Genomic DNA, 21,826 nt, shown 5'->3' on the forward strand with positions numbered 1-21,826 from the left:
ATTTCTACTAGAAACCCGGCCTCTAATATCGTGTGGGATTCCATCCCAAGAGATTGCTCCTAGAAACCCGGCCTCTACTATCATGTGGGCTTCCATCTCATATAAATATCCACTTAGTTGTAAGAATTAATTCCTACGGAGTTCATATTAAGTTTTGACTTAAGTTCATATTCATGGAAGAATTTCTTGACACTCAATCCAACATAATTCATAAGATAGCTCATAGATTCAATAGGTGAGAATAGACTTTCAACCTTAGAATCATCATATTGTGAGAAAACCTTTCAAAAACATAGGTCTGTAGATGAGAATAGACTTGCAACAACACACAACAAGATCATAATCATAATCATAGTCACTTTACTCTCAAAGTGTTCTTACAGGATATACATAAATCTCATAATCATGCATAATTCTCATTTACTACATGCATAATCTCATCAATTCACCCATATAACATGGTCATAAATTGGGAATATGGGGATTTCATGGATTTTTGGTGATTTCACCATAAAAACCATGATAAATCATCATTTAAATAATAATATAATGTAATTCCATCATTAGAATTATTTTTGAAAGGAATCCATGACTTTGAGTCAAACCCTAGCTTTTGGGGAATTTCTATCTTTGAAATTGGGGTTTTAAAGGGGCTCCATGGAATAATTCTATCCATGGATGAAGAGCTACCATACCTTTGGGAAAAATTTGGTTTTGGATTGGGATTTAGGAATAATGAGGAGGATGACTAAATTTAGGTGTCTAAAATCAATATATAGTTAGTCTAAATTAGAATAAAACAAAGTCACTTAATAATTATTAAAACCGGAAAACCCTCAAGTGCCCCAAACTACTTCCTCAAAACAATCTACAGGTGACCATCCATGACCCCATAACCACGGTTTGTGGATAGACCCACATAGCGTGCTAGTAAATTGTGGGTGGGTATCTGTGGCCTGTTTCTAGGACCCTGACCCATGACCCCTCACCCATGGGGCGTGGGTGGACCAACGGGGTGTAGGTCCCCCCGTAGGTTACTGCCCTGGCAGTTTTCTATTGTCTTCTTCAAGGATCCATGGTTGGTCCTTGGGGGTCGTACCTTGACGTTCTAACACGAAACCCTTTATTTTTAAGTATGAGGAGTTACAACAAAGACTCTAACCCTCATGTTAAGCTCTACTTTAGTCTACTAGTTTCTAGAGTGTTACACTTTCATATCCATCTGAATAGACAAGGTCACAACTAAATTAAATTTAAACAACATAGGATCAACAAAGCCAAAAGATAATTGAACTGTGCAACGAAAAGTCGACAAGGCCATAAAACAAAACTGAGCTAAACCCTACATACTCATCCATAAAAGCCTCTAAAGATTAGCACACTTAGTGCACGAGACAAGTCCCCAGCCTACCCATACCAAATGGAAAAACATAATACTGCAAAACTAGACATGGCTACTGAATAAAAGGAGAATACTAGCTCTCAGCTAATGTCGGACTCCTACCAATGGCATTCAAACCCTCTACCTGCACCTGCAACATGAATGTAGTTTCCCCAACATAGATACGTTGGTACAAATAACATGTAATTGTATGTAAGGCTCAAACCTATGAACATAAGTATATCAAACATAGTTAAACAAATTAGGGATATAAACAACCTGAGATAGCTGAAGTTGAGATCTAATAATCACTTAACTTATATCCATGAATGCAACAAAGAAATCACGTATACCAATCATACGGCTTTAATATTTTACTGTATGATAATCATTTCATTGAACTGACCCTGCCTGGCCGAGTGGTCATCTCGGTGGTGTATGACTGAGTAAGTGATGACTCCACAAATTGGACTCATTTAGGGCTTTATTTTGATAAGAATTGTGTCCTCGAATGCTTATTTTGTCTCAATATCTGATGAAAACTCTTAAGTTTCAAGTATTTGAAGTTTTATTGAAAGCGTGGACACTTGGGCACAAAAAGGAACAAAAAGGTTGAAAAGAACGAAGAAGTTGAAGCCTGAGCATCGCCAAGCACACTTGGCGATTCGCCGAAGGGATTCACTCCGCCCTTTGTTCCAATACGCGAAGCCATGAAGAAGAAGGATCAAAAGGCGATGAAAGGAGCAGTCGGCACTTTACCGAATATTTCCGCGAAGTAGTACTATACAACCCAATGATCCAGAACGTGAAGATGCTGAAGGCAAGCATGAAACAGTGATGAAACAAAAGAAGGGCAAGTCACCGAGTCATTCGGCAACATCGACTAACCTCGTTGAAAGATCCGCCAACTCTATTTTCTGAAGTCTATAAATACTAAAATTATTATTAATTTTAGGAGATTTGAATTATTATTATAATTTTCAGAATAGATTAGTACTTTTTTGGGATATTTTCTCTCAAAAAGTTTGGAGAGGGTTTTTCAGAGACTTGAAGAGAGAAGGAGTTCATTTTCCCAAAATTGGAAGTGGGTCTTCTCCATTCATCTTCCTTTGCTTATATTAAGGTTTAATTTCTTATACCCATTTGATCTCTCTATCATTTTAGGTAGAATTTCTTATTTCTTGATGTCTGGCTAAAAACCCCCATTCTTGATGTGTGATTTAGCAAATATGTGTTGATATTATTGTTGGGTCTTGCTTGCTGATAGGTTAGATGTACTTCAATGGTGATTTCACCTAGTGGTTGTGGTTTAATTTAATGGGTTTGTAGTTGCAAATACAAAACCACCCATGTGTTTTCGGCTTGCGAGAGAGAGAGGTCGCGAAACCAAAACCGCTAGACTGATGGCCTAAGGAGTAGATCGACATGAGTTTTATCCCGAGAGGGTGAGCCCTAGTCCAATATCCTAACACTCAGCTCGAGAGAGTGAGTGGGGTAAGGCGTAGGATGACCTTCATCCGACAAATGGGTTTCTGAGAGGAACCCATTTGAAACGGGGTAAGTTGCCCGAGAGGGAACTTATTTCCATCTAAAGCTTAGCCTAGTCACTATTATCTTGCAAATTTCCTATCGAAAGCATGTACCCAATGATTTATATCAATATATATTGCGGTCATACCCCAAGAACTTCTCCCCATACTTGAACTTTCTCTTTATTTTTGGTTGTTTTAGCTATATTTGTGACAAACCCCCATTGATATTGGACACTTTGGTGTCACCCAGTTGAATTTACTTTGTTTTTATTCAATAATTTCTCAAACTACAGCTAACTAGGGCAAAATTCTAGCCTAACTACTATTGTCACTACCACTCCCTTGGGACACGACCCCAACCCTTGGTTGGGTTACTATATTATCGACGATCGTAGAAACTCGAACCGTAGGTTAGTGTCGTTGGTCACAGTACGCATCAAAATGGCGTCGCTACCGGGGAGTGGTGTCACGTGAAATTATTATTTACTAGAGCTTTTTGTTCTTTTCAGTGTAGTTTTTACTAATCTTACTTTTAGTTTTGTTTTTCTTTGTTTATTGTTTGTGTATGCAGGTCCTCTACCCAGAGCCAAAAGAGGGGTGGCCTCATGATAATGAGGCAAACCTCACTAATGGAATTTGAGTGAGGTTTTGTGTTGTGCCACGATGTTAAATAAGGAGCTTCTTGGGAGGCAACCCAAGGTCATAAATTTAGGATTTTACTTTTATAAATAATGGTATGTTGATGTTGCAGATAAACCGAGGAAAGTATGGAAAATATCAAATTGGCGAGCAGAAAGTCAATTCTGGGAGTCGGTAAACAGGTTGGCGAGCCTGACTGGATCCACCATTTGGCTCAATACAAGAGTTGTACAAAGTCTCTAAACTCGGCGAACTCGAAAAGCAGCTCGGCGCACTGCCAACCTACTTGGCGATCTCGATGCAGATCGTCGATCTCACCCCCAAAAAATTGAAGATTTTGAAGAAAGGACGAGATAAATGACCACTCGGTGGACCGCTGAGTGGGTCGGCGAGTTGACTAACATCGCCGAAGGGACAAGAACTTAACGGTTATAAAGTGGCAAAAATCACAAAAATTTAAAATTTTCCCACTCTCCCTCCTTTTAAATTTCTCAACTTCACATCAAGGTAATATTTTCTAGATTATTGCTTGCCTTTAGTATTGTAGTCGTAATTAGTTCTTGGAGTGGATTACATTGCTGCCTAACATTTCAAAAGTATTTTAATCGGCATCTAAGGTTGGCTTTCCAAACCCCGAATTTATTTTTAGCAATTTTGTACTCATTTGCAATGTTTTTTTTTTGTTATTTTCATTTGAGGACAAATGTTTTTATTTGTGGTGGGGTGAGTCCCACCTTGTTTTGCTTGTTTCGGATACTTGTGTTTTGGTGTAGATTTGGGTTGTCTGTTTTAAAAACTGCTTTGCGATTGATTGAGCTTATGGCTCTTTTGGGTTTAATATAAAAATAATTTTGACCCTTCCAAAAAAAATTCATTTTTCAAAAAAATTTGCCACCTCCTGTGTTGAAAGTGGCTGTTCTTGTACAAATTCAAGTCTCGATTTTGATCAATACCGATGACTTGAATTAGTGCTCTCAATCAAACAAACATGAATGTGCGGCTACTACGAGAACAAATGAAGTTGCATAGACAATATGTGAACTCTTTGCATCTTGTTGTGATTAGCCATTTCTCAAATTGATTCTCTTGTAATGACCCTTGCACACTAGCAAAAGTGTGTAGTCTTGTTTGACTTAAGTGGCAATGCCTGGTGTGATGAACTTACTTTGAACCATGCATCAATAAACCCAGAATTTGCCCCGTTAGTCTAATTGATTTAGAAAGATATCCTCTTCAGATGATCTTAGCCAACTTTAAAGAGTGTGAGCCAAATTTGACAAATACCTCTTTTGTGGCCTACCCGTGAGCATGTGAAACTCTTTTGAACACCCTTGAGCCTTACCTTTCTTTGGAAGAACCTTGATGAACTTTAGACCTTACTTTGACCCACTACTTATAATCCTTTTGATTTGTGGTTTAGCAAATAGCCAACTTAGGCCAAAAGTCTAAGTTGGGGGTGTGGTGACAAGGAAAAGGAAAAGCCAAGAAGTGCAAGAAAAGTCCGCCTTTAACCCATGGTATTGCATAAAAATGGAACCCCTTCAATAAAAATATGTGTGTGGAATAAAGTACAAAAGAAATCGGGTTTCCAAGCAATCCATGGAGGTGAATAAAAACATGACTTAGAAGCACTAGAAAGAGAATTGAAAAAAGGGAAAGAAGGGAATGCCTTGAGAACACCACACCTCACGAGGATGAAAAAGTCACTGATCCTAAATGACCATACCTTTGCACTCAGCCCCATTACAACCCTTGAAAAGACCTCTTTGATCTTAAGTAAACCAATTCAAAAGTCGATTGGAACATAAGGGCAAACTTGTGGGTGAAAACATGCATTGTGTTCCTCTTTTTGAGTGTGAGTGTTGCATCTGACACTACAACATTTTATGCCTTCAACCACCCTAGAAAAGTGTGGCCTAAACTATCAAAAAATGTAGCTATTGATCAAAGGCCCCATTTTTTTACTTTAGGCTACGCTTTTTTGGGAGTGGCCTAAAGCAGCGTAACCTTAGACTTTAGGCCACACTTTTCAAGTGTTGTCTTATCAGCTACACTTCAAAAGTGTGGCCAATAATGTAAAAAGGCAACACTTTGCATTACCTCTTATAGCAACATTTCTATCTCCTATAACTACACTTTTAAGCATAGACTTTGCTTCCTTATTGGCTACACTTCTGAAGCATGGCATTTTCTAGCTTATCTACAACAACATTTTGAAGTGTAGTCTTTGCCAATATACATATGACGATTTCCAATTAATAAGCTACACAATTAGCGTCCCTATGGCTACACCTTTGAAGGGTTGCAATGTTATTTTGGCTATAAAAATATTTAGAATGCCAAAAAAAAATTAATTGAAAAATGAGAATATTGTTGTACAATAAATAAGCATTAAATTGCCTAATAAATAATTCAAATGTACAGATTTGCAATAAACATGAAAAAAAAAAAAGCAATTTGTCTTGTACTACACATACTAATAAAGTAATACTTTATGTATTACTAATAAATTTCACAAAACCAAATATATTATATTCAAACTTCTACAATAGATCAAAAACTCTTCATCATCTTCCTCAAAGCAATCGAATTGATTGCCAACACTTTCCTACACATTCAAAATAAAATTTAAAATAAAAAAACAAACCATGTTCAACAAATCAAACATTAGAAAGAAACCATGTTCATTGTTTTCATTTTCTATATCCTCATCATAAAAATGACTCAGTTAAAGAGGTTGAGAAGGTAATCACTCACCCGTCTTTGAGTTCATCCCTCATGCTGGAAGAGTATTTCTCAGATATTTTCTGACGGAACAAGTAACAGAAACACAATCAATTTATTATTTTCTTTCGCTAGTAAATCAAGTTTCAATTAAAGAGAACACGGAGAGTGCGGAAAAAGCAACCAAACAGACTTAATATACAGTAAATTGGTTACCTTGGTTACCTGCTTATAGTAGCTGCAATATGTTCCACACAGCCTGCGAATGTTCTCAACCCATAAGTTTTATCACAAGGAGTACAACAACAAAAATGAGTTTCCAAAGGCTCAATACTATCGGGTAAGCAGCAACCATAGTTAATGATAATCTGTATAAACAACTATAGTATGTAAAGGGCAAGCCTATTACTTTTGTACACAATTTGACCAAGCAATTACAGTAGCTACTACATAGGGATGGCTAGCTAGTTCACAAGATTACACTTTTGATTCTTCAGCTCTTGTCATGGGAAGGAGGACTAAAATGTAGCTTTGAGACACAAATTTCATATTGTTAAACTAAACACTCTGTTCCAAATCAAAACAAACTGAATCAAAAGCAACATTAATGACTGGATGAGCAAATTATCATCGTTAAAGAAAATCAAAACCAAACAACATGAATGCTATTGAAGAAAACTGAGCCCATGTTCAATGGAAGCTCAGGAATAACCGAAACACTATATCACACGATGACCACAGACCAAAATTTTTCCTGCCCTGCATAGTCAGTGAAATAAAACTGGCAGGAATCGCACAAGAAATATCATTCCATGGGCCTTCATCTCACCTGTTCCTCTGACATGTAGGAAACTAACCAGCAACGATGATACCATGCACGATAATTCATCTTTGATCTCTGTAACAGCAACAAGAGTCAACTTAGATCATCTTTTAAAAAAAAAAATCATGTATAACAGTGAAAAGCAGTAACATGCAAAAATGAGTACTGATAATAGATAAAACCAAGTGAGCTAGATAACAAAATCTTCATTAGAAATACCTTGATATGGCACCAGTGAAGAACAATTGAGACATTAATACATCCAAGTCATTCAACTATTTAAGCTAACCTTGCTGAACCAGTGACCTAGTTCCCAGTTTTGAAGTTTCAAAGGGAAAATGACAGCATTTTAATTAAATGACATATGGTTTAGATCAAATCAGATAATGACAGTGAAGCTGCTATACCTAATTTCCCCTCAATGCATCAAAATACATGGCTAAAGTGAGGTATTTCCTTCTTGAGCCAATAAACCTACTCTATCTTCTATCTATAATAAAATGTCCTACAGACTTACAATGCCAAATAGTGTTTTGAAGTTTTGCTAAAAAAAGTTAGTTCTATTGCCTGATTGCCATGAAATAATATAAACAACAGAAAAAGTACCAAATCAGAATTTTGATAAGAAACTAGATTCATTTCTTAATAGAAAAAGCTTTCCTTATCCCTAGGGGGATGTGGTTGTGCTGTTGAGGCATGAGAGTAAAAACTTGAAGATTCCAGGTGAAAACAAGGTGAAATCAACCTGGTGATATAACTCTCAAATGGTGATCAGCCAATAGGCTATAGATATTCATTAGTTTATAGTATAATCCAAAATAAGAGCTCTGCCAGTTTTTTCACCAACTCGGATTCTCTTTCCATAATATCTTGCTTTAAAAATGGTTGCACGACATAATTTACCACCATAAAACAGCTAGAACGATGTTATTCGACAATATGAAAGGGTGCAACAAGTTATCAGAAAGCAAAGGAAGTAGTTTTGGCGGCGAGAACTATCTGCGTGTATGAGCGTTAGAGGAGCAATCATCGATAAACCACAACAAAAGATAGTGAATACCTTTAGGAACTACACTTGCAGCACAATGCTTATTCATCAGCTCTGCAAATTTTAACTTTCTGGTGTTCTATTCAGATCTCTTTGTCTAGAAAATAAAATATGCAAATATTGTGAAACAAAGTTTAGCTAAGAGGGTACATACACTTCATCACAAAGCTACTTCATTCAGTGTATCTCATAAAATTCACTTCTGAACATTAACCACAAAATCTAGCTCAAAGAGCCATCTCTGCTTGCAATGCAACAAGTTCATCTTCTTCAGCTGTACACTTCTAAGGAATGGGCCGAGCAGGTTGCTTCCCTGCAGGAACATGGACTGGAGCATCAGGAACTGTAGCTGCTGGTTGAAGCAGCTGCTCTTCTAATTCTTTAAGTTCTGCCTCTAATTCATCCTGCAACAACAACATGCCAGAACTAGCAGAAATACATACGTTTTTTATGTGATAAAATATTGCTTAATATAGACAACATACAAGCTCCTAAAATCAGGTTTAGTCTAAAAAAATCCAAATAGAGGACAATAAATGAAGAAAAACAATACTCCAACATAAGAATTTTAACAGTGTTAAAAATAAGAAAGTTGCCAGTACCTAATATAACATATATAAACAAACCTCTCCACTGAGTGGATCTGATGTCATGTTGGTATGCTTAGAAAGCTAGATCTTGAAACACTTTTATTTTGTTCTTGTCAGGACCTTGCCGGTGACGCTTGGAGTTTTGGCAGCAATTACCACCAATCCAGTCAATCTAGAAAGATGTCCATTGGAATTCTAATAGATTCAGTTTCAAAATGCAGAACTCAAAAAGTAAAGCAAGCTGAACATCAGACTCACTTGGCACTAGTTAAAATTTCTAGCAAAGAGATATATGTTGACGATGGGACAACAATGGCTCAGAAAACATCAAGCAAGGGATATTTTACGAATGACAGAAACAAAAAGGAATTAGCGAGCACTTCTGCTATCAGAAATCAAAGAGAGCCCACAGAGAAGCAGACATCTCCTTTGATATCCACTAAAACCGTCCACCATGAACCAACTTTAGAGGTAGATACTCAAGTAGACAAACGTTCAATTGCATAGGGTGTAGTTGAGATATGCAACACATCACACAGAGTGGAGGTAAGACCAGCAAAGTGTTCCTCCAGACAAGGACTTTGCAGTTTGACAAATCCAAGCAGGCAAAGGAGGATGCTTCTATAGAGAGAAGGGGGAAATATGAATCCAAGGTTGCTCTGGAAGACATGCCTGAGAAAGAAGTCAAAGGAAAAACTACCAAAGCAGAAAATACAGGCAATGCATCTTTGAGATTAAAGCTTCAGGAAATCGTAGGAACTGTTTCTTCCCCAACCAAGTAGTGTCCAAATTCTCTAGTTCTAGAGAAGGGTGCAAAAGCCTCGAAACGAGAACAAAAAGACAGTGGAAATCATGTTGGTGAGCCTAAGCAAAATTCAGATACTATAGAAAGTGATACCCAAAGTCATGAGTACGCTATTAAGAGACCAACTACTCGTTCTTTTTCTTGAAAAAGAGCTCCTGCTAAGTTGAGTCACAAAATAGAAAGGGACCACCAGCATGTAAAGAGGACCACTTAGAGAAAAATGTCTTCCTTCCTAAAGATATGTTGTCTAGGACGTTACATGATGCTAGCACTGGTAGTCCTTTGATGGTATATGGAAGGAGAGGCAAGAGGAAGAGTCACCATATTGAAGAACCTAAGGTTGGCGAGCAAAACAATGAAATGAAAGATGAAGAAGACACAAGTAATAATTGTAAAAGAGTACCAGTTCCTGAGAAATTTGTATATGTTGGTGATGGTTCTACTTTATTTTAGGAGAAAAATGACGAGATAGTCCAACCAGATGCTGGTAACCTAGAATCTGTTGTTGTGGAAATGACTGAGCAGCTGAGAAATCTACAAGAACATATAGATCAACATATTCTTTTATAAAAGACGGAAGTATAAAGTTATGGTTCAATACGTTATTAAGTTCACATGAAAGATACCAAAAACTAACAGACCTATCAGAATCAGCTTCCAGCATCTTGTAGGAATTCAACATCCGTTCTGACTTTTTCCGTTCAAGTTGTCTATCATAGACAGACTCATCAGCATACCCAAACAAAGCAGCCATCTTCGTAAGCCAGTATCTTCGCAGTGCTTCATCCAAGTCCGCCCATTCATAATCTCCACCAGGATTGCGAAAACAATGGATAAAGTTGCATGATGTTCCACGAGAGCATGACTGTCAACACATGTGTGTAATTCATGTTAAAAGATAGGAAGTACAGAAGATCTTAATATTAAAATCAGGTAAACAATAAAGATGTTCGTTAACTAATTTACTCCCTACAAGTACTGCTCACAAAAAACAGAGAGTAACAAACTCATTAACACAGAACTCAAGCGAGAGTAGTGAGATTCAAGTTGTACCTTAAGCTTTGATTTCATGAATTCCCCATATATGGCAACTTTCCATTTGGTTACGCTAACAACCTCGCATGTGATCTATAAACTTTCCATAAAGACTATGCAGGTATAACGAATTAAATCCCATACATGAAAATCCGCATTTGGGCATTTAGTACTAGACAAACTACTATTTTCAAGATATAAATCAATAACCCTCAAAGTTGCTAAACATAAAGCAAAAAACATAATTATAGTGAAGCTTATTAAATAGAAGCATATTAGTAATTAGGCAAGGAACTAAGCTCCAAAAAGTCCCTTTATGTCAATTATGCAAATAGGTATATACTCTCCTAGATAATGGTAATACAATTTCGGAGGTTTAACTTAAGATACAAAAAGTGTGACACTAAAACCACTGCCATCTACTTGAAACAATTGTAAGCTGCAGGCTGAGATCAATAATCTGGAAAACTCAAACTAATTTATGCAGTCAAAGAAGCACATGATATGTTATATTTTCCACTCTGTTATGTAGACATATTCAAAGTATGGAACTAAATTGGAATAGTTTGTTTGACCATTTGTCTCCACTGACAACTCTTATGTGCATTCTCTCTGCATTGTGATCATTGTCAAACCAGAACATGTTTTTACGTCTCTAGAAAGCATCCACCAAAATGTCTCCAACTTCTAAAAAGTTTATCCGAATCCCCAAAAATGCAAGATTCTCTTTGTTTGTTTTAGAATTGACTGCAATACTAGGATTGGGAGGGTCAATCACTTCAGATTAGCTTTTATAACCAAAAAATGCTAGTAAACCTCAGCTTCTTTCATAACTTCCTCAATTTTATTTCACGTCACACAATATCTATTGTACAAACATCCATTAACCTTCAATTTAACTCCATAAATAGGTAGCTACAAACAATAAAGTAAATACATTATTCACAGCCCACATAACTCAAAGTTTACTGCTATGTAAATAAAGAGAAGAGGATGTGAAAGTACATTTGGCGCCAATTATGTGTACCTGGCTTTGTTTTGCCTTTTCTTCCTCATCTTCCACTCTCCTTCGTTCTTCTTCTTCTACCTCTTGAGCTTCCTTTCGAGCCAGTGCTTCGAGAAAGAGCCTTTCTCTTTCCTCACATACAAACTTTCAGATAAATATTTCAATATTGGCTTGCTCCTCATGTACATGCTACCTTAAACTAAAAAGCAACTTACTCATACATATTCATAGATAATCTAAAAGAAAACAAAATGAAGCAGAAACCTTTCAAAACACAATTTACAATACCACTCCAGAATACCTTGCAACCTTAAATTGACAACAAGCTTAAACTATATGTAATATAATGAAATCGAAATTCTGAAAAATGTGAAGATTATTTAGATCTAAAATTGCATCTAACATTTTAAAAACGCATAAAATGAAAAGGTAATCATCTGAACCAGAACAAGGCTGGCATATATGAGTCGAGTGACTGAATATATCTCAGTCACCACAACCCATATCCGCTTCAGTAGACTCCCCAACTTCTCCAAACAATGTCGGAATTCTTCGAATTGTTTCTCCATTTTTCCAAACGAAGGCGTAGAAGAAGTAGGAAACTCACCATCCGTCATCAAAGAAGAGAGAAATGTACAGTGACCAATTCCTTGTCCCACTCACAGATTTAGCTCATAAAAGCTTAACTTACTTTAAATTCCATCTTAATGCAACCCCATTAATCCCATAAATAAAGGCAAAGTGACTACTATTCTACAGTTTCCCAACACATTAGATAACCTATTCCTAGTTCCCAATTCAAATTTTAAATTTACCTCATAAAAAACCCTAACAAACTTCAAATTCCATCAAAAATCAAAATAACAAAAAAATCAAAAACCCCATGAAGCAAAAAATTAGAACAGATCTGAAAAGGGTTTGCAACAATGATACCTGCATATAGGAATTGTTTGCAGAAGCCGACGAGAAAGTTTATGAACAAAATCTTCAAAGATATGTATGTGATTTGGGCAGTTTCTTATTGTATTGATTCTGGTGAAGAGACGCTCTTACGAGACTCTGGCGAAGCTATGTATGACGAGAAAGTTTATGAACAACAATGATACCTGCGTATTAGTTTTTTTATTTGGGGAAAACAACATATTTTATGATCAGTGTTGTTTTTATTGGCCAATCAGAAATTGGAGGGAGAGTAAAATATTTAGGAGGGAATATAATAATTTAGTGAAAAAATTGGAAATATTTTAGGAATCATATAAGGTAACACTTATAATGTGTTGTTTTTAGAACTAAAAAAATAGCATTCTTAAAAGTGTAGTCATATGTGTAAATATGTGTATCAATTATATCATAATTTAACAATGTTTATAAAGTGTAGCCTATATTATTAAAGAGCACATTTTACAAGTGTTGCCAATATTATTGTTACCAAAAGCTTAAAACTTAAGCTACACTTTAAAAGTGTACCCAAAAATATTTTTGGCAACACTTTATAAGTGTTGTCTAGATTTAGTGTGGCCTTAGGACTAAAATGGTGTAGTGTGATTCCTGATCTTAAATGGATTAACCTATAGGTGTGAATATGGAATCATTCTTTGTGTGAGGGCATTTACATACTTTTTGTTGAGCTTGAACTGGCACAAGTAGCAAGTATTGCGATCATGAGAATCTTTGGTAGTGGTGCGTCACAACTTGAATCTTTAAGTACATAGTTGAATTTTGCATAAGTACTTTGAGTCTTGTTGTGTATGTTCATGATTTATTCTTGTGTAGCACTATTTGAGATACCTTGTTGAACGGCGGAACTTGAGTTTGCTTGAGGACAAGCAAAAGTTTAAGTTGGGGGTGTTCATGAGTGCACAAATTGGACTCATTTAGGGCTTTATTTTGATAAGAATAGTGTCCTCGAATGCTTATTTTGTCTCAATATCTGATGAAAACTCTTAAGTTTCAGGTATTTGAAGTTTTATTGAAAGCATGGACACTTAGGCACAAAAAGGAACAAAGAGGCTGAAAAGAATGAAGAAGTTGAAGCCTGAGCATCACCAAGCACACTTGACAATTCACCGAAGGGATTCACTCCGCCCTTTGTTCCAAGTGCGCAAAGTCCTGACGAAGAAGGATCAAATGGCAATGAAAGGAGCAGTCGGTGCTTCGCCGAATATTTCCGCGAAGCAGTACTATACTCCCCAATGGTCTAGAACATGAAGATTCTTAAGGCAAGTATGAAACGGCGATGAAACAGAAGAGGGGCAAGTCGTCGAGTCATTCGGCAACATCGACTAACCTCGCCGAAAGATTCGCCAGCACTATTTTATGAAGTCTATAAATACTAAACTTATTATTAATTTTAGGAGAGTTGAATTATTATTATAATTTTCAAAATAGAATAGTACTTTTTTGGGATATTTTTTCTCAAGTTTGGAGAGGGTTTTTGGGAGACTTGAAGAGAGAAGGAGTTCATCTTCCCAAAATTGGAAGTGGGTCTTCTCCATTCTTCTTCATTTGCTTATATTAAGGTTTAATTTCTTATACCCATTTGATTTCTCTATCATTTTAGTTATAATTTCTTATTTCTTGATGTCTAGCTAAAAGTCCCCATTCTTGGGGTGTGATTTAGCAAATATGTGTTGATATTATTGTTGGGTCTTTCTTGCTGATAGGTTAGATGTATTTTAATGGTGATTTCACCTAGTGGTTGTGGTTTAATTTAATGGGTTTGTAGTTGAAAATACAAAACCACCTATGTGTTTTCGGCTTGCGAGAGAGAGAGGTCGCGAAACGAAAACCGCTAGACTGATGGCCTAAGGAGTGGGTCGACATGAGGTTCATCCCGAGAGGGTAAGTCCAAGTCCCATATCCTAACACTCAACTTGAGAAAGTGAGTGGGGTAAGGCGTAGGCTAGCCTTCATGCGGCAAATGGGTGTCCGAGAGGAACCCATTTGAAACGGGGTAAGTTGTTCGAGAGGGAACTTATTTCCATATAAAGCTTAGTCTAGTCACTATTATCTTGCAAATTTCCTATCGAAAGCATGTACTCAACGATTTATATCAATATATATTGAGGTCACACCCCAAGAACTTCTCCGCATACTTGAATTTTCCCTTTATTTTTGGTTGTTTTAGCTATATTTGTGATAAACCCCCATTGATATTTGACACTTCAGTGTCACCCACTTGAATTTACTTTGTTTTTATTCGATAATTTCTCAAACTACAGCTAACTAGAACCAAATTCTAGCCTAACTACTATTTTCACTACAACTCCCTTGGGACACGACCCCAACCCTTGGTTGGGTTACTATATTATCGACGATCGTAGACACTCGAATCGTAGGTTAGTGTCGTTGGACACGATAAGCATCAGTAAGCATCTGCCCACAAGACATGTCTACCATAATTGTATATTGACTGGTTATATGCACACCCGACATGCCTACCGTGGTAGTGTGGTGAAGGGTTTATCTGCCCACCCGACATGTCTACCATGGTGAAATGCTGAATTATAGATGCATTGATTAATATGTTTGCCTATTGACATTACCCCATCGGTAGTGTAATATAAAAATATAATTACTAACATCTACTGCACTGACCTGGCTAGTATTAAGTATTCAAGAGTCGTGAATTGAAACAATGTATATGTAATGTATAAATCGTTCAAATATCATATAAGTACACCTACTCAATGTTTAATCAACCATTAGAAGGTTTAGATGTAATGATAAATCTACTAGGCTTATGAATGACATACCTACAAAAATTTTGCCGCCTTAGCATATATCTTTAACAACAACATGTATATTTCTATTTCTATTTAATCCACTAACCTTTAGGATCTGCATATATACATATATATTCTACCCATAAGACGCTTCCTTTACAAATAACATGCTTCCTTTACCCATACTGATAATTATACAATCAGACTCCCATTATTAATTTATCATGTCAACGAGCACAAATAGTTCTAAATTCTTTGGCCTTAATTCAATGGAAACATGGAACTCATATACACAACTACTTCTTAAATAAAACATATATAGGACAAGCTAGAAGTACCCACAATAAGGGGTCTTCAGATTCAATTTACAACTACAACAACAATTGTATGTGTGTGTATATATATATATATATATATATATATATATATATATATATATATATACATTTACATTCTAGTAATAAAGATTTATCTTAAAACTTTAGACAACTATAGATATTACGATTTCTTCACAAACCCTCTAATAGAACCATACCATGCCTCAATATTAGTTATAAACATATGAGTACTAGTCCTATTGATGATTTAGATTCGTGCTTGAAAATGGAGGAAAGGGGCGCCTTTACATACCTTGGCTTGTGTTCTTTAACATACTTTTAATGGTTTCAGTACCTGCAGGATTATTAACAGTACTAGAACAACTGAATTATCCCTTGATCCTTAAATATAAACCAACAACCAATGAAAATTAAACTTTCGACAGTTACTGTAACACCCCGTATCCGAAACAGACCAAAAAATGCAAATTTTGAGAAGTTGCAGGTGCAACCTACGGTTGCCATCCACGGACCGTAGGTCAGACCACGGCCCGTGTTGGTGGTCCGTGGTTCGCCACTGCAACCCCTCCCCAGCCAGCTCAGAAAATTGGTTAAGTCTCGACTCACGGACAGATCCACGGTCCGTAGATCAGACCACGGTCCGTGGTCTGTGTCCGTGGATCAAGACCTCCTTTACCCAGCCTCTGACAGGAACTACGGTTGACCAGCACGGACCGTCGTTCGATCCACGGTCCGTAGGTCTGACCGTAGATCGAAGGTTAGCAGCCAGTTAGCTGAAAATTCTGATGGGTCAACTTCAGATGGTCATAACTTTTAGTACAAAATGAATTATGTGTCCCATGACCTATGGTTAGATAGATAATTGAATTATCTTTCCAACGCCACCGAGTTTGCTAAATTCCGACCTCCGAGTAAAAAGTTATGCTTGTTTTAGTGAAGCCCTGTCGGGCAGACTCGAACTACGGACCCAATCTACGGACCGTAGATTGACCTACGGCCCGTAGGTCCATTCCGTAGATCACTCCGACAGCAGTTAATTCAGGGGTCCTTTGGTCTTTTCCTATTTCGTTTAACCCCTAAGATACGTCGTTTAGACCCTAAATCATGAGATTTTAATTAGTTTAAGCCTAGAAACATAACTAGAACTTACCTAAGTCAAATCATTAATCAAACTTAGAAGAATTAGAAGCAAGAGAGGAGAAAAAGGTCAAGAACCCTAGTTCAAGAACGCAGTGAGATTTCTTCAGTTCCAGCCCCGAAATCGAAAGATTTCTCCGTGGAATTCGTCACCAGGTATGTGGGATTTCACTAGTGGGTTCCTTTCACCCATTAGGTCCCTAGAATTCAGTCAGATTCTTGATTCCATGATTATGAACAGACCTAGGGTTTCTAGAATTTGAACAGATCATCATGAATTAGTTATTTAAATGTTCCAAATCAGATTATCATGTTATTGCTCAGTTTATCGCATGAATTTCAGAACCCTAGCTATGTATTTCTTTAGTTCTTGAATTACACATGCTAGGTCAGATATTTCAGTATTCAGTTTTACATGCCTCAGTTTATGAATGCATCATTATCAGATTAATTGTTGCATTCTCAGTTTGCATGTTCAGTTCGAGCTATCCAGTATTTACAGAAATTCAGTCATAAACAGTTAACTACTTAATTCATTGGGAGTAGCATAATACCGAGTTGGACTAGGGTTTCAGCGTACCCATATAGTCCCAGAACTACGAGCCACGTAGGTGTAAGTCCCCTCTGTGGGCAACATCAGTTTAGTGATCACGCCAGCATGCCTCTATACCTCTGGCAGGGTATATTGGGTCCTCTCGATGGGGCGTATACATCGGACTCCACATTTAGCTCATGTGGTTTTATGTCGGTTATTAGTAGCTCCCACAGTTCAGTCAGACTCTATTGCATTGACCACATTTACAATTCAGTCAGTATTCAGTCAGCATGTTATAAATTTGGTCATTGCATTCAGTTAGCTCAGTATTCAGTATTTCAGTATCCATATCATGTTCAGATTATTTCATTGCTCAGTATGCTTTGTTCAGTTATATGTTCTTTTAGCTTTACTCTATCCTGCATGCTCAGTACCTTTCAAGTACTGACGCATACGTGCGCTACATCTTCTCGTGATGTAGGTTCAGGTTCTCAGCATCCAGATCACGCTTAGATCGATTCCTGATCTTCAGTTCAGCAGAATCAGTTGGTGAGTCCTCATTCTTCGGGGACAATAGTCATGAGTTTCTTTTCAGTATTTTAGTCCTTTAGTTTCAGTTTTCCTAGACTTAGCTGGGGCCTGTCCCAGCATTTCTAGTCAGTTTAGAGGCTTATTTCAGACATAGTTAGATTCAGCCTAGTATTTTGAGTTTGATATCTCTTTTGTATTAAACTCTCAGATTTGATATATTCAGCTATAGTATATGGGTATTCCCCATCTTTTCAGATTTATTTATGAATTAGCTTCCGCATCAGTTTATTATCTTTAGTATGCTCATGATCATGCCAGCAGGGTTAGCTTGGGATCACTTGTGGTCCTAGGTCCCGTGTCCGCGTCTCGGGGGTAGCTCGGGGCGTGACAGTTACACAACACAACGAAGTCGGGTTGTCACTTCAATAAACACATGGGGGGGTAAACTAAAGAGAAATTCAAATCAAAATGTGTTCATAGTTTTCAACCCCACGTATTACTAACATCAATACACTACATTTAAATGGCTCCAACACATTAACCAGCAGCTACAAGACAACTCCATATACTCCTTCCTTCCATGAGTCTTACCCATAGAATATAACTAGAACATGATATGGTTACATGCCAATTGGTGTTTTGAAAGTGGTGTGATAAGCCCAAAGAGCATCATCCATCTTCCAAGACCAATCCTTCTGATTTGAGTTCACTGTTTGCTCTAGAATGCCTTAATCTCTCGATTTGAAACATCAACCTAGCCAAATGATTGTGGATGATAAGGTGTTGCGACTTCATCCTTGACCCCATATTTTCTCAACAACAAAGCAAATACCCGGTTGCAAAAATGAGACCCTCCATCACTGTAACACTCCGGAAACTAGTAGGCTAAACTATAGCTTAACATGAGGGTTAGAGTTGTAAACATAGCTCCCTGTACCTAAAAATATAGGATTTCATGTTAGAACGTTAAGGTACGACCCCTAAGGACCAACCATGGGTCCTTGAGAAGGACCCTTGGAAGTTTCTTAGGCAGGGAACCAAGGAGGGGACCCACACCTCGTGGGTCAGCCCACGCCCCGTAGGTGAGGGGTCGTAGTTCAAGGCCTGTACATCAAGCTCCAGTAATTGACCCCAGTTCACCAGCACACCACGTGGGTCCATCCATAGACTATGGTTGTGTGGTCATGGGTGGTCACTTGTGGCCTATTTTGTGAAATTAGTTAGGGGCACTTTGGGGTTTTTCGGAATTAATTAGTTATTAAGTGACGTCATTTTATACTAAATTAGACAAACTATATAATGATTTAAGACCCCTAAATTAAGTAATCTTCCTCATAATTCCACAATCCCAAATCAAAACCAATTTCTCCCCAAATATTTTCTCTCTAGAACTTCAAGGAAGAAGAAAAAGAAAGTTTGAGCTAGGGTTCAAGGAGCAAGGTTTTCTTCTCAAATTCATTGGAATTCATTGTTAAGGTATGGTAGCTCTTCGTCCATGGATAGAATTCATCCATGGAGTCCCTTCAAAACTCAAATTCAAAGATAGAAATTCCCCAAAAGCTAGGGTTAGACTCCAAGACATGGATTCCTTTAAAAAAATGATTCTAATGATTTAGTTACTTGATACTATTATTGAATTGATGATTTATTATGGTTTTATGTTGAAATCCCCCAAGAATCCATGAAATACCCATATTCCCAATTTAAGAACTTGTGATGTGGGTTAATTGATGAAAGAAGCATATTATGAGATTATGCTTGTAGTAGTTGAGTTATTTGAATCAATTTACTATCCATGTATAATGTAGTAATCCTATATGCGTTAATGGAATATGATCTATGGTCCATGAAGGGACAAGTATGAGATTATGCATGATTATGAAATTTATGTATATGCTTCAAGAACACTTTGAGAGTAAAGTGATTATGATTATGATCTAGTTGTTTTGTTATTAGAAGGTTATTCTCATATGCACACCTATGTATGAATATGATATAATGTGAAAGGATTTCTCTCAATATGATGATTCTAAGGTTTAAAGGCTATTATAACCTATGGAAAATCTATGAGCTATAGTATGAATTATGTTGGATTGAGTTTCAAGACAGTCTTCCATGAATATGAGCTTATGTCATGACTTAATTAGAACTTAGTTGGATTTAATGCTTAGCACTGAGTGGATATGAATATGATATGTAAGTTTATACACTAGTTAAGTCTGACTTCCCAATGAAAGATTTTACAGTAGTTGAGTCCGGCTTTCCAAATGAATTCCTTCTACCTTAGTTGAGTCTGGGTTTCCAAAATATGTATCTTATGAGATGGAAACCTTCTACCTTAGTTGAGTCCGTATTTCTAGTAGCAATCTCTTTATTCCGTAAAATATGTGCCCTCATAGGTATTTAGCTAGTGGATCCACCTAAACTAAGAGTATGGTTCTTCCTTAGACAAGTAGGACAACACATTTTCGGTGTGGGGTAGACACTAGATTCTATGGTAAGCTCACATGGTCTATGTCGGTTAAGGCTTATTCCTCATTATTAAAATAGTATGAACAAGAGTATGAATTATGCACTATGGTCACTCAAGAGGCTTTACTTAGTATGGATGCGATTATGGGATCTTGTCCATGCATTGCACAAGTAGGCTTTGAGGGTATTTATTTATGATAAGTTCCTCTTATGATATGATGATCCATGACTTGATTATGGTTATGTCTTATTCTTTTACATTATCTTTAAAATTATTCTTTAACTTAGTCAATTGCATGCATTCAACTAAAATGTCCCATTTAGCATGTTTTCATGATTTTATGCATGGCTATCATACTTGGTGCATTTTTGTACTAACCCATAGTTTCCTACATTTTCCCCCAAATGTAGGGTCCAGTTCTCAAAGTGGTCATTGATGTTTGCGTAATCAAGACACAACTTCTGATTCAAGTGTCTACGATCGTACAATAGTAATAAAACCCAACTGAATGGGTTGGGGTGTAGTCCCAAGTGAGCGGTTTCTGAGAATTAAGAGTTAAGCACGAATATGCTAGAGTTAACCATAGCTAAAAACATTATCAAGTTAAAACATGCTGAATCAAGGGGTTGACACGAATGTTAATTATCGAGGGGGATTTGTATTCAATTAATGAACAAAAACAATGAAAAGAGAAAGATGCAAATATAGGAGGCGGGATTCTCGGGATGTGATAGGAATACGGGATAAACTACACAATCGGGTAAATGCTATTGATAATCAATTGCAAAACATTTGTAACTAGGCTAGACTTTAGTATGGGTAAATTCTATCTCGAGGAACTTACCCTGAATCAATTTGGTTTCTCTCGAATAGCGAGTTGCAGCTTTTAAGCACAACCTCTCCCTTAGCCCATTCACTCTCTCAAGCTGAATGTATGGGAAAAGGCCTAGGATTCACTCTCTTGAGCTGAACCCATGACGACCTAATAACCACCAGCTATCGATTTAGTAGTATTGGTTTTAAAATCTCTCTCTTGAACAAGCCAAAAACACTAAGATGAAATTGTATTTGCAACTACAATCCTATTAAGTTCAAACACAACTACCAAACGAAATCACATTTAAACAACAAATAGACTAACAATAAGTAATACCCAATAGGAAATTTAACCCATATTCACAAAATCACACCACAAGAATTGGCATTTTAACTAGACATACAAAAAGGAAGAAAATGATACCAAACCAAAGTAACATCAACTGGGTATGATTTATATTCACTTAAATCAAGTCTAAGATGAAGAATCTTCAATACCCACTTCCAATTTCTTGGAATGGGAAGCCTTCAAGTCTCCAAAAGCTAAGCAAAAATATTCTCTACTTGAAAACTTAGAAAATAAAATGTTGTATTTGAAATTGTATACTAAGATAAAAAATTCAAACTAGTATTTATAGTTGTCAAAAAATGTGCTGCGAAGGATCACTCGGCGCAGTTAGTCGGGACC

The 21,826-nt window shown here is 36.9% G+C and overlaps 1 protein-coding gene and 1 pseudogene across 1 annotated transcript in view; both read left to right on the forward strand.

Annotated features, from left to right (window-relative positions):
* The window catches only part of LOC125816838 (chromatin remodeling protein EBS-like), a 950,056-nt gene that overhangs the window by 312,058 nt on the left and 616,172 nt on the right, over window positions 1–21,826 (forward strand). The window lies entirely within an intron of this gene.
* Window positions 8,799–10,112, forward strand: LOC125817102 (meiosis-specific protein ASY3-like; annotated as a pseudogene).

The sequence above is a fragment of the Solanum verrucosum genome, unplaced genomic scaffold (assembly GCF_900185275.1).
Source record: "Solanum verrucosum unplaced genomic scaffold, falcon-dt-bn FXZP01000084.1, whole genome shotgun sequence".
In the NCBI taxonomy this organism is placed as follows: domain Eukaryota; kingdom Viridiplantae; phylum Streptophyta; class Magnoliopsida; order Solanales; family Solanaceae; genus Solanum; species Solanum verrucosum.